Raw genomic sequence first — 14,939 nt, forward strand, 5'->3', positions numbered from 1 at the left:
AAATAAAAACAATGCATGGATTGTGAGGTTGGGTTAGAAAAGACAGATGAGAAATGACAGGGGGCAAGGCTCAATACACATTGGTGGTGTTAAAAATGATAGAGATAATATCCAAACCATAGTGTCAACAACACTGAAATTATGAGACCAAAGCTTAAATAAGGAAACTTCAAAGGTACCTGTTGAGGTGGCAGGCTGGGGTGGTTGTGGGGTCAGAGAGGGTACCTGGAATGCTGATATAAGGAAAATTAACCTGCTGGTGCTATCAGTGACAGAACTTTGTATATGTAAATTCCAAGCATGGATAACTTTGAAAATCGTGGTTTATTCACAAAATAAAATGAAAGAAAATAAACTTTACAAATTTAAATAATTTTAACAAAGATGAGAAATATGTTTTAACTCTTTTACTTTTTGTTGTATATATGTGAAAATAAAACTAAAGGTATATTATTGTTTCACAATATGTATAAGTAAAATCATTATGCTGTACAACTTAGAACTTGCACCAACTGTATGTCTATTATGCATCAATTAAACGGTATTTCATTTTTAAAGTTGAAGTTTGCATAACGTTGCTAATTATGGGTTTGTGATAAAAACCCAAATAAATACAAGGTAAAAAACTTTAAAAGTTTTTCCAGTGTTAAGTAATATAATGTGATGTTAAGGAATCAATCTGGAACCAGAGGCCTTATGAACAAAGTGTTGAAGCTAAAGCAGAGCTAAAGTATAGTACAGCATAGCATAGCATAGCACAGTAAATACTATAGTAAAGCTAAAGCAGAGCTAGAGAATAGTATTGCATAACAGTAAATACTACATTATAGCGTTTTCTATACGCAGTAAATACAACTACTATAATCATATATTTAAATATTAGCTGAAATCCCCACTACTGTTTCCCATAGAGAAAAGTACACAACAGATGCACACATGAAGGTGCATTTATTTTTACAAACAAAAAGAACATTCAAACTAAGAACCAGAGTACAACATAGCCATGAGAAACAACAAAAGAGTATTGTGATGCGATAAACATTTCTGTAAACAATGGTTCTTTTTCTGTTCTCATCCTAGGACTGTCTGGCCATTGTTGCTATCTTCCTATCTAGAAAGAAGGCTAGGCTCAGAGTAAGCTGGGGATCAGTTTCCTGTGCTCGTGTCCCCACATTTCTCTTCTGCCAATAAGTGTTTCACTAATCCTTCATAAAGGATAAGGTATATTTTAAAGAATTAGGCACCAATTCAATGTGTGGTCTATTTCTTACAGTTAATTGAAAAAAAAACCACATTAAGTTGACTAAAGGTACATGCTACAGAATGTCTATTCATATTACACATTAGCATATGTAGAAATAATACTATGATGAAATTGGTAGATGGTACATGAGATGTATCCTGAAACTGTTGTCATGTTCTATAGAACGTGAGAGAATTGTTGCTAAGTAATTCAGTCTAGAACTTAATCAGATAAGGGGGAAGAGTTTGTTATTTCTTATTGTCATGTAAAATCTTAAAAAATTCTTTGCTCATAGAATTTGGGTGTGCCAATTATGATGAGACTACAGGCTAAATGACTGTGGTAACTGTTCCTTCCATTATTAGTAACGCATTCAAGAACTTATCAATAAAACAAGAGAATCACTTGACTTAGCACATACATTAAAACAAACAAAACATGGATCTTGGCCAATTTATATACATATATATGTATATGTATATAAATACATATACATTATATATTATATATAGGGAGAGAGAGGTACATTGAATAACATTTTGGTATACCAACTTTGTCTATTATATTTTATGTTGTTTAAAGATATGAACATTTTTAATTGATATCACCATATGTTACTGCAAACTGTGTTTGTGTCTTTAACCAAATCTATGCTTACACCTCATGCATATCTCTAACATCCTTTGTACTTTTTCTTTAATAATCTTGGGCTGGAGCAATAGCACAGCGAATAGGGTGTTTGCCTTGCATGCGGCCAATCCAGCCTACCCAGATTCGATTCCTCCGTCCCTTTCGGAGAGCCCAGCAAGCTACTGAGAGTATCTTGCCCACACAGCAAAGCCTGGCAAGCTACCTGTGACATATTCAATATGCAAATCACAGTAACAAGTGTCACAATGGAGATGTTACTGAGATGCTCTAGTAAATTGATGAATAATGGGAGGACAGTGACAGTGACAACCTTGAGATACACAGTTTCAAAGCTATTCATGATCAGGTTTCATTCATACAATGTTCCAACACCCATCCCTCCACCAGTGTCCATCTCTCATCACCAGTGTCTCCAGTTTCCCTCTCACCACCCCTTCCACCCCCCAGTCTGGTCTCTATGGTAGGCACTTTTGCTCTCTTTCTCTCTCTTTCTTTCTCTCTCCCTCCTTCCCCCCTCCGTCTCTCTCATTTTGGGCATGATGACTTGTAATACGGATACTGAAAGGTTATCATGATCGATACTTTAAAAATGTGTAGATGTGGGCTGAAGATATAATACAAGGGATAGGGTTGAATGCAATGAACCCTCATTCAGTCCTGCATCCTCTGTTGACCTCTGTGTGTGGTATGGTGGGGGGGTCCCCCCATAATTGATTTTTGAGTGAAAAAGAAGGAGTAAGCACTGAGAACCACTATTCATGTCCCTATGCATATTCGCACACACACAGACACACAGGCGCATGCACGTGTATGCGTTCACACACACATACACACAGATGCATTTATATATATTTATTAATTTAAATATTAAAAACAATACTGTTTCTGATTTAGCTGAATGTTCCTTTCTTGACCCAAACACACACACACACACACACACACACACACACACACACACACACACAGAAATCTGTGCTCATTGTTGGTTTTGATGTGGTAGTGAATACTTTGGAGAGGCATGAAATTGTACTTTACCATAAAGTAAACCAATGTTTTTTTAGTTTAGTAAAAGAATTTATGATCTCGAAGAATCTATGATCTATGGAGGTTTTAACTACTATGGACTGTAGCACTGTCCTCCCACTGTTCATCGACTTGCTCTAGCAGGTACCAGTAACGTTTGCAAGGCAAACGCCCTACCTGCTGTGCTATCGCTTCAGCCACTGTAAATATACTACTATAAATATAATATATATATTATATAAAATTCTGCGCTGGAGTGATAGCACAGTGGGTACGGTATTTGCCTTTCACATGGCCGACCCAGTTTCAATTGTTCCACCCTTCTCAGAGAGCCTGGCAAGCTACAGAGAGTATCTTGGCCACACGGCAAAGCCTGGCAAGCTACCCACGATGTATTCAATATGCCAAAAACAGTAACAAGTCTCACAATTTGTTGTGAGATGTTACTGGTGCCTGATGGAGCAAATGGATGAACAATGGGAGGACAATACTACAGTGCTACTATACAATTCTACTATAAATGTTTCACTTTTAGGATTAAACACATTTATACTTTTACAGGCCAATTCAGGTTTTTCCCTTAAATTTTGCTTAATTCTCCTGTCCTTACTCTTACTTAATAGTACACTTGTGGTATTTATCTATCTCATGTTAATTTTTAATTAATTTTAAATATTAGTGAATTCTCTATCCCAAGTAAATAAAAATCGCAATAAAGTCCTTATCTATCAATTAATGTAAACAGACAAAATTCTCCAAAAACAGAATCACTGAAGAGTTTAATATATATATGATACATGGGATTCACTTTAGCTTTAAGGATAATGAAATAAATGATTACTAAGTAAGAGTTATAAATAAATCCTGTACACTGCCAGGTAATGACCACAGAAACAAACAAAATCAAAGGAAAAAAAATTCTGAGACACCACTTAAAACATACACTTGGTTAACCTATCTATAAAAAAGCAGATACAAAAATTACACTCATCCTTTTGGGAAAGAAAACATGAGAAATATGGGTGTAGTGAAATATTTAATGTGCTCAGAGAAAACGTCTCAACATAGAATGATCTATAATTAATAAAAAATCCTCAACACTGAAAGGAAAATAAAGTGTGGACCAGAGAAATAATACAGTGTTTAAGACATGCTCACACCGTTTTGGATCCCTGTGCCCCATATAGTACCAGTAGCACTATCAGAGCATTATTTAATTCCTTAGTCCAGAGTTAGGAGTAAGCGCTAAGCACTGCCAAGTGTGACCCAATAACTCCACTGTCCAATATTCATGGGAATATATTTGTTTTTTAAATTTTCATGAAAGAAAATTTTAATATTAACATTGTTTTCTCTGAATAGCTTCATTATATATATTAAATTGCCTAAATTTTTCCAAAGATTATAAAACAATGCTTAATTGCCCCCTTAAGCAAAATGACAAACATTTTTTTTCATTTTTTATAATTTTATTTATTGAATGACTGTGAGAGCAGTTACAAAGCTTTCAGGTTTAAATCTCAGTCACACAATGAAACACCCATACCTTCACCAGTGTCCATTCTTCACCACCAAAACCCCCAGTATACATCCATCCCACACCCCCCGCCTACCTGTGGTGTAGATGATTTCCACATTACTCTCTCTCTACTTTGATCACATTCAATATTTTGACACCAGACCCACCATTATTATTTGGGATTTTACCCCAACACTCAGATCTGCTGAAAAGGCAACAGTAGACAATTTGTTTTCTGTTGCTGGTTAAGAATAACATATGATGTTGTGTGGCTGATGAGAAAAATCTATCTAGGTTCATGTACATGTAGTATTGATATTAAGTATTGATTTTAAAATCATTATTTAGCAATTTACTCAATTCTACACAATATGATCATAAAGTTTATTTCCCTAAGTTTCAGAGAGAACTTCACACTTTTTTTTTTAACATTTGTATCCTTTCTTATACTTAAGGAAGTTTCCAAATTACAGAACTACTTATAAGAAATACTAGATGTTTTTAGAGGTGAAAAATATATCTGATATGCAACTTTACTTAAAGAAAAAGGCACTGAAGAAAGTGTAAGGGAAAGCAGAACAATAACTTTTACTTTGATCACTCTTAATTATCAAAAAAATATGTTAAAGAGTGAAATGAGTTAGAAGGAGAGGGTCAGACATAGAATGACTGCATTAATTTATGTAATATAAAAAGGAAAGTATGAAACTTATACCGAAGGCCAGGGAAAACAGGTCAGGAGGACTGGTGAGTGAATGGACAGCACTACAAGGTTGTGGGGGTTAAAGGTAGTTAAAATAGAGACATAAAATGTCCATTATGACAACATTAGTTGGAAATGATCACTCTGGACAGGAACCGAGTGTTGAAAGTAAGTAAAGGGATAATCATGATAACCTTTCAGCATCTGTATTGCAAACCATAATGCTTAAAATAAGAGAGAAAGAGGAAGATAAAGAGAGAGAGCAAGATTTACACAATGGAGTACTATGTAGCTGTTAGAAAAGACGAAGTCACAAAATTTACGTACAAGTGGTACTACATGGAAAGTATCATGTTAAACGAAATGACTCAGAAAGAAAGGGATAGACATAGAAAGATTGCATTCATCTGGGGAACATAAAGTAACAAAATAGGAGACTAACACCCAAGAATGGCTGAGATTAGTACCAGGAATTTTACTCCATGGCTTGGAGGCCAACCACACATACTAGGGGAAAAGGGAGCTCAGATAGAGAAGGGAACACCAAATAAAGGTGTTTGGAGGATCCTCCCAGGATGGGAAAAGCATGTGGAAAGTAAACTATAGACTAAACATGACTGTCACCCGTTGCCTCTTTTGCAAACCACAACACCCAATAAGAGAGAGAGAACAAAAAGGAATGCCTTGCCACAGAGGCAGGGTGGGATTGGGGGGATGGGGGAGTGGAAGGGATACTGGGATCCGTGGTGGTGGGAAGTGGGCACTGGTGGAGGGATGGGTATTTGATCATTGTATAATTGAAACCCAAGCACAAAAATGTGTAAGTCTGCAACTGTACCTCATGATGTCTCACTATTAAAAAAAATTTTTAATTAAAAAAAGGGAGAGAGAGCAAGTATCTAAGATTGTTACTCTATAATACAGAATCCAATTAGATTGGATTGTTTTAGATAAGCCAAGTTGTTTGATTATAACCTTAAAATTGGTACTTCATTGTCCATTATGTTTCTATTTTCAGAGTCTGGTGGCATGGTTCTGTTTTCAGAGTCTGGTGGCATGGTTCTGGGAGCCTCCTTTTATACTCCCATCTGGAAGGAGCATCTGTGAGTTCTGGAGGGTGGCCAATGAGGAGATTATCTGGTGCCGGCAGGATGTGGTTTATGGGTGTGCCACCAGATTCCACGGCAGGCTGTGGGGCAGGTGAGAGCCCCCTCCCCCACCTCAAGGGACCCAGCCCCAGCAGCCAACCTCCACTACCCAACCACTGCCATGCTCCAGGCCTCTTTCTCGATGCTCAGGCCGAGCCTCACACAAGAATGAAGTCCCACAAAACCCAAATAATGCAGAACTTTGTGACCTTGGACTCTGGATTCAATGGGACCCAGATCAGAGATCCTCTGCCTGCTTCCCCCAGTCTCTGGTGATTCAGGGATCACACCCATAAGCCATATTATAAGACATATTATATTATATCATTTTATATTATATTATATGACATATTATAAGACACTTCCTACCCATTTATGCCTTTCAGAGAGCCTGGCAGGCTACCGAGAGTATCTCGCCCACACAGAGTCTGGCAAGCTCCCAGTGGCATATTCAATATGCCAAATACAGTAAAAACAATAGATCTCATTCCCCTGACCCTGAGCCTCCAATTGTTTTGAAAAGACAAGTAAGAAAAGGCTGCTAAAGTTTCAGGGCTGGGAGGAATAGAGACGTTACTGGCACCTGCTCGAGTAATTTGATAATCAATGGAATGACAGTGATTAAGTGAATAAATTTTCAAAAATTGTGTTAGAGGGGCTGGAGTGATAGCACAGCAGGTAAGGCATTTGCCTTGCATGCTGCCGGTCCAGGTTCAATTCCCAGCATCCCATACGGTCCCCCGAACACCATCAGGAGTAATTCCTGAGTGCATGAGCCAGGATTAACCCCTGAGCATTGCTGGATGTGACCCAAAAAGCAAAAAAAATTGTGTTAGAGATAGTTCTTGGGTGCAGCAGCAATGGACCAGTGGTTAAGGTGGTTTCCCTACATACAGTTGTTCCTTGTGAAATTTGTAGCATCATGTATGGTTCCATGAAACTTGAACATCCCAAAGAGTGATCCCTGAGCATGAAGACATGGATGGGAACAAACCTTGAGAAACACTGAGTGTGCTTCAAAATAAACTAAAAACATAAAGGTAGTATTTTTTTGACTATCAAATACAAAATGTATTTTCTATGCATAATTATGTACACATTTTGAAATGCTTATATAAATATAACCATGTCATCTTCTATTTGATAAATGAAGCAATAATTCAGGCAATGGAAGAATTGTATTTGGATTATTTTCACATAACATGCTATACAAATATTGGCATAGGGCAATTGAAGTATATTTGAATTAATTATGAATTTATATTTCAAGTTCCAAATCAACTGCTTAAATAAAGGAAATATGAATAGTGGTAATAGGCAGAAATAGTATAGGGGTAAAGTGCTCACCTTGCATGCAGCCTACATTTTTAAATATCTGGCATTATATCAAGTTCCCTAAGCACCACAAGCTTTGATCCCTGAGTAGAGTCAGTAGAAAGTCCTGAACACTCCAGAATACGGTCAAAAACTAAACAAAAGCAAACAAAACCCCACTAGAAATATACTAATAGGAGATGGTCCAAAAGGGAAATTGACTTCCAAGCTCATTTATTGGCTTGGAGAGCTTCACTTTCTTTTTATGATATGTATGGAAAGTTAGATTAATGACACCTTGTCTGCTAAGGATCTCTCAGAATCCTCTGTGAACTGAGAAAACAACAGCAAGTATCATATCAGGGTATTACTCTGTAATACAGAATCCAAAGATATTAATATTATTATATCTGACATATCAATAGTCTTAGAAAAGCCAAATTGTTTGATCACAAGCTTAAACATTGATACTTCATTATCCATTATGTTTTCATATTTCCATAAATAAATTTGTTTGATAAATACGTCCATGTTGGGGGGAAAATCATATACTTTATTTCTGGGGATAATTTTTATTAACTATCAAATGCACGGTTCTAAGTCTTATACTGATGTTCCAGTTTTATGTGGTATACAGTTTTTACTTTCCTTCATATCCATCTATTTAGAGAACAATATAATGGACACAGGCATCCTTTACCTAGTTACAGTAAGGGACGAGATACAACTAGAAGCCATATTTATGCCCAATGCATATCTCACTATTTCTCCCATGACTTCCAAGTAGTGCAAGGCATTGCAGTTACTGCAATCTGACTAAAACTTAATCAATTTATCTCACAATTCTAGTTTCTTTTCCTCCTTGGCTGTTAAAAAGGGTTATTTCAGTGCCTGGATTTCTTAGTGTTTCGTTTCTTTTATTCCCATTGCTTTGTTGATGTGACACTTTTAGAAGACATGTATTTTGAGGACATCACTGATGCCAGCCTGGTAAGGGACAGTTGGAGGTGGAGGAATGATCAGTGATTCACCCAGGCCTCTCCTCCACTGCTCTCATCTATAGATCTCTCTGAGGGCCCCATGAAGGTCATATGTGAGGTTCTGGTGTGTATGAGAGTGCAGCTCCTACTGTTCTGGCTGAAGACGTTTCTCTTTTATGATGGATGATTCTAGTCGCTCTCTCCCAAATCTAAGTCTCCCCCAGATGTAATTATTCCTCTGGAGATTGTATACACTGGCAGTGGCAAAAAATTCTCAAACTGGATCTCTTTCAGCCTAAATATTGTAAGCCAGAGATCCACTGTCCATATGAAGGTCATCAAGCATTTGCTGATTTTTTTTTAAATGTAAGGGTACTGCTATTTATTCAGACATTGATTAAACTGATTGAATTGGGCATGAACTCCATATTACCTTTCTTATTCAGAATGTCAATTTTATTTTATTTATGTATTTTATTTTTTACTGAACACTGTGAAATACAGTTACAAAGCTTTCCTGTTTGAGTTTCAGTCATACAATGATGGAACGCCCAACCCTCTACCAGTGCACACCTTCCACCACCAATATCCCCAGGATCCCCCCTCCCGTCCTTCCCCCTGCCTCTGTGGCAGACGATCTCCCCTATACTCTCTTTTGTATTGCTTGTTATGAATAGCATAAGATGTTGTGTAGGTGCAAGAATGAGCATGTGCTTCTGGAATTCTAAAGTTTTAGATAATTAAGGTCTGGAGAAATCCCCGCAGGGAGCTACTTGATTCAGAGATTCTTTTGTGTGTCTCTGGAACATGGCCATTAAGAAGCTTAAGTAGCAGCCAGAGGCAGTTTGTGGGAGTGACCTCCAGGGTCCTATGGAGATGACAGGAAGGGGGAGAGGGCAAGAAGAGGGGCCAGCCCATCCCCTATCCCTTGAGGCCTGGAATCTGTCCTCACTGAACCTGCATACCTGCACTTCTCATTAGATCCTGGAAGTTGATGGCTGCCGGGGTTTTTTAGGGATCAGGTGGAAAGAAGATGCCTGCCCCCATCTGAGGCAACCTGGTGAATTCAGCCTGGCTTAGAGTCTGGAGGCATTTCTGCAATGAGTTGCTGGTTCCTTTATCACAGGATAATGAAGAAATACATGCCTCTAGTTCACTTTGTACTAAAATAAGTGATTGGAAAGTTCTAGTCAGATTTGTAACCTTCTTTAGGAACCTAAAATGCTTAAGGAAGCAATGCCATTGTAGATGGACTATGCAGTTAGCCATAAGAGAACAATACAGACTTCATGATCTTGATATGAATGGGGCCTTAGGCTTGGCTTTAATTGAGGTAAAGAGAAATTCCTAGGGCTCTTAATCACTATACACTTGTAGATATGTTTTCTCTGTTTGATATTAAGAGAGCAAAAGGGAATGCCTTGCCATCGAGACTGGGTGGGGTAAAGGGGATAGGCTGGGGGTGATGGGAGGGATGCTAGGACCATTGGCGGTGGAGGGTGGGCACTGGTGGAGGGATAGGAACTCGATCATTGTATGACTGAGGTGCAAGCACAAAAGTCTGTAAGTCTGTAACTGTATCTCACGGTGATTCACTAATAAAAAAATATTAAAATAAATAAATTATAAAAGGTAAAGGTAAAGGCCCTCCTGTTGTTCATCGATTTGCTCCAGCGGACCCAGTAACGTCTCCATTGGAGACTTTGTTGTTACTCTGTTTGGCATATCAAACACGTCACGGGGAGCTTGCCAGGCTCTGCCGTGAGGGCGAGATACTCTCGGTAGCTTGCCGGGCTCTCCGAGAGGGGCGGAGGAATTGAACTCGTGTTGGCCATGTTGGCTGCGTGCAAGGCAAACGCCCTACCTCTGTGCTATCGCTCCATTGCATTTAATTTTATTTTGTACTTGGATCTCATTGAGGTATGATCAGGTCTTCCTTGTTATTAAAATATAATCTATAAAATAATTCTGTGCTACTATTCACAATAGTCGGACTCTGTAAACAACCTGAGTGCCCAAGAACATAATATGACTGGTCAAAGAAACTATGGCACATCTACACTATGGAATACTATGCTGCTGTTAGGAAAAATTAGATTATGTAATTCACTTGTAAATGGAGGGACATGGAGAGTATCAAGCTGAATGAAATGAGTCAGAAGGAGAGGGATAAACATATTATAACTGCACTCATTTGTGGGATTATATATAACATATAATTATATTATATATGATTATATATATATATAAATACTATGAGACTGATACTGAAGTACAGTAGAAACAAAGGCCAGGAGAATTGGTTCAGGTCCACAGTTGTAAGCCTGCCTCAAGAGCTGGGAGAAGGCACTTGGGATAGAGACAAGATCACCATTATGACAATGATAGTTGAAAATGATCATTCTGGCTAAGAACTTCATGCTGAAAGTAGTTAAAAGACCAAACATGATAACCTCTAAGTACTTATATTGCAAATCACAATGCCCAAAAGAGAAGGGGAAAAAGAGAGGCAGAGAGAGAGAGAGAGAGAGAGAGAGAGAGAGAGGAGAGAAAGAGAGAGGAAAGTGCCTGCCATAGAGGCAGACTAGAGGTTCAGGGTTGACAGACAGGATGGATACTAGGGACATTGATTTTGGGAAAAGTACATTGATGGAGGAGGGATGGGTGATGGAACATTGTGTGACTGAAATGCGATCATGACAGTTTTGTAATTGTGTATCTCACAGTTATTCAATTAAAAAAACTCAATAAAACATTCCTACAAAAATAAAACAATAAAATATTTTAGCTTTTTATACAAAAGTTCTGTGGTAAATCGGATGGAACTGAAAGACATCATTTTGAATAAAGTAAGCCTGAAGATGAAGGTTAAATACAGGATGATATCAATTATATGTGGTATTTAGAATAACTAGATGAAGGAATGCAATATCCTAAAGGGGGGAATGCCTAAATAAACCTTAGCTCTGGAGTATATGGAGAAGAAGGAAAGAAAGGGTGGAGAGGAGAGGGAGAAGAAACAGATGAGAAACAATAGGGGCCAGGTCAAAGGGTTAGGTACAAAGGTGGTGTTAAAGAATAATAGAGACAAATATGCAAAACACACAGTCAACAAAAATGAAATAAGAGAAAAATAATTTAAAGACCAAACTTAGAAAGGTATCTTTCATTGGGCAGGTTGGAGGTTAGTGAGGGAATATTTGAGGGGCCCTGGGAAGAAATGTGGAGAGAAGTTGACACAGGCGATGGGATTGGCATTGTTATTGTATGTCTAAAACTCAATGATGAATAGCTTTGTAAATCATGGTGTATTTAAAAAAATTCTGTGCTAATAAATTTTAGAGTTTACTTAAAAAAAAAGTAAAACCCCCAAATGTAAATTTTAGTAAGAGTGAAGAAAATTAGGAAAATATAAAGGGGATATTTGAATAGGACTGTAAAAAACAAAGTGTTTATTCTAAGAAATTGAAAAATTGTTTTATATTAGAAAATACTATGTTATAGATGCTATTTAAATTTCAACGTTAAGAAATAAAAGATTGCAAAACAAATCTCTGGATGTAAAAAAGCTGATCAGATATAAAACATTCAATATAAAGTAGGTATTAATTTGTTGTTGAAAATGTGTAAGAGCCCTTAGCAGGCTTGGAGTGGACATATCTTTCTGAATCTACCAGTGGGCAACACCAAGAGCAATGTGGGAATGCTATATTAGTGCTGCTTGCTGAAAGTTCTGTTCTTGAAGGAAGGTCCTTTAATCTTCATGTAATACTGGTTTGAAGGCAATGAATTCCCTCAGCTGTTACCTCTCCATAAAACTCTAGAATATTCCTTACCATCCGAATAATTGGGCTGGAACGAGTATCCTTGGTGAGGTGTTTGTTTCATTGAGTTTTTGTTCTGTACTTCTTTTACAGAGACTTCTCTGATTTACAGAAACTATTTTTTTCTACCTTTGTGAATCTTATGGACTTTCTTTTGTTTGGATGTTTTCTACGAAGCTTGCTGCTCTCAATATTCATTCTGTCTTTGGCTTTTATCTTTCTGACCACAATGTGTCTTGGAGCTTTTCTAGTTGTGTCTGTTTTCACTGGGACTCTCCATTTGGCCTCATGAGTTTAATTACCTATTTTTCTGAGCTCTGCAAAATATACTACTCAGATGTCTTTAACTGTTGTTCTCCATCAAATATGCCTGCCTGTCCTTAGGAACTGTGATAATTCTCATGCGGTCCCTCAGGAGTTCATTCCACAGTTCTCTGATGTGTTGGTCATTTCTTTTCAGGTTCTTTTCCAACTTCTGCTGTTTCCTAGAAAGCCTATTTTTAGGATCAAAACCTGCTAAGTACAACCTATTTTCCACATTCTTAAACCATTTCAGGTGAATCTTTTAGCACTTTTAGCACATCTTTTAGTCATTATACAGGGTACAAATATATTTTGTTTTAACAAGCAATAAATATGTTTAGCTAAATACAAGTACTCTAGTAAAATATATTATTAACTTTTATTTTAATATTGCTATCACTTTTATTATAACTTTTGTTTTATATTTTCTGATTAAACAGTATGAAGATTTCACAGAAAAGCAAGCACAGAGTTCCTGTATAAAATACCATATCCACATATTTCCATCTAGCTCCATAACATAGAAATATCAATAAGAAAACATATATGCAATATTTCAAACCAAGGTGTCAAAAAGGGAAAAATAGACATATATAATAAAGGTTTCTCAAAAGCAACCGATGCTGGCGCGGATGTGGCGAGAAAGGGACACTCCTTCACTGTTGGTGGGAATGTCCACTGGTTCAGCCCTTCTGGAAAACAGTATGGACGATTCTCAAAAAATTAGAAATTGAGCTCCCATTTGACCCAGCAATACCACTCCTGGGAATATATCCCAGAGAGGCAAAAATGTATAGTTGAAGTGACATCTGCAACTTGTTTGTTCATTGCAGCACTCTTTACAATAGCCAGAAACTGGAAGAAACCTGAATGCCCAAGAACAGATGACTGGTTAAAGAAACTTTGGTACATCTACACAATGGAGTACTATGTAGCTCTTAGAAAAGATGAAGTCATGAAATTTACATACAAGTGGTACAACATGGAAAGTATCATGCTAAGCGAAATGAGTCAGAAAGAGAGGGATAGACATAGAAAGATTGCATTCATCTGGGGGACATAAAGTAACAAAATATGAGATTAATACCCAAGAATAGCTGAGATCAGCACCAGGAGGATTACTCCATAACTGGATTACTCCATAACTTAGTGGCCAGTCGGGCATTCTAGAGGAAAGGGCAGCTCAGATAGAGAAGGGAACACCAAATAAAGGGTGTTTGGAGGATCCTCCCAGGAGGGGAGATGCATGTCAAAAGTGGACTATGGACTGAACATGTTTGCCACTCAATGCCTCTTTTGCAGACCACAACACCCAAAAGGAGAGAGAGAACACAGGGGATTGCCCTGCCACAGAGGCAGGGGGGGATGGGAGGATGGGCGTGGGGGGGATATTGTCCATGGTGGTGGAAAATGGGCACTGGTGGAGGGATGGGTATCTGATCATTGTATAATCAAACCCAAGCACAAAAAATTGTAAATCTACAACTGTACCTCATGGTGTTTCACTAATAAAAAAAAATAAAGGTTTCTGCCTTATGGAAGGTTGGGGGTTGGAGGGTCACGCAGGACAGGAAGAAGGTGGGATATCGGTGGTGGAAAATATACAGTGGTGAACAGATGGGTATTGTAGTATTGTATGACTGAAACTTAATACACGAACAACTTCATAACAGTGATCTCATGGTAGTTCATTGAAAAAAAGGACAAATATATATATACAAACACATAAATTTATTGAAATTTATTAAGTTTACTTGCATATTTTTCGACCGTGAGTGTGGAAAGGTTAAACTGCAGCTGAATCTCACTAAGACAATGTTCATGAAAAATGAACTAGTCCCTGAAGTTTTATTTGCTCTCAACGGAATGAACATCTCCAAATGCAGCAGCTATGTGTACCTGGATTGAGAACTCAACATGAGGAACGACTTGGCACCAGAACTGCGCAGGAGGAAGAGAACAGCGTGGAACATCTTCAAGAGCTTTGAAAAAGTTGTTAAGAGGATGAAGAACCTCGGGCTCCGGACACATCTATATATTAAATATAAATATTATATTTATATTACATAAATATATATATAAGATACCTAGCTGTAGAAAAGATGAAATCCTCTGTCTCTGCAACTTAGATGGAGCTAGGTGGTATCATGCTAAGTGAAGTAAGTCTGAGCAAGAAGTTCAAACAATAGATTTCTATCACTAGTGGTATACAGAAGAAAACAATAAGAATA

Source organism: Sorex fumeus, unplaced genomic scaffold (genome assembly GCF_029834395.1).
Source record: "Sorex fumeus unplaced genomic scaffold, SorFum_2.1 ptg000024l, whole genome shotgun sequence".
Taxonomy (NCBI): Eukaryota; Metazoa; Chordata; class Mammalia; order Eulipotyphla; family Soricidae; genus Sorex; species Sorex fumeus.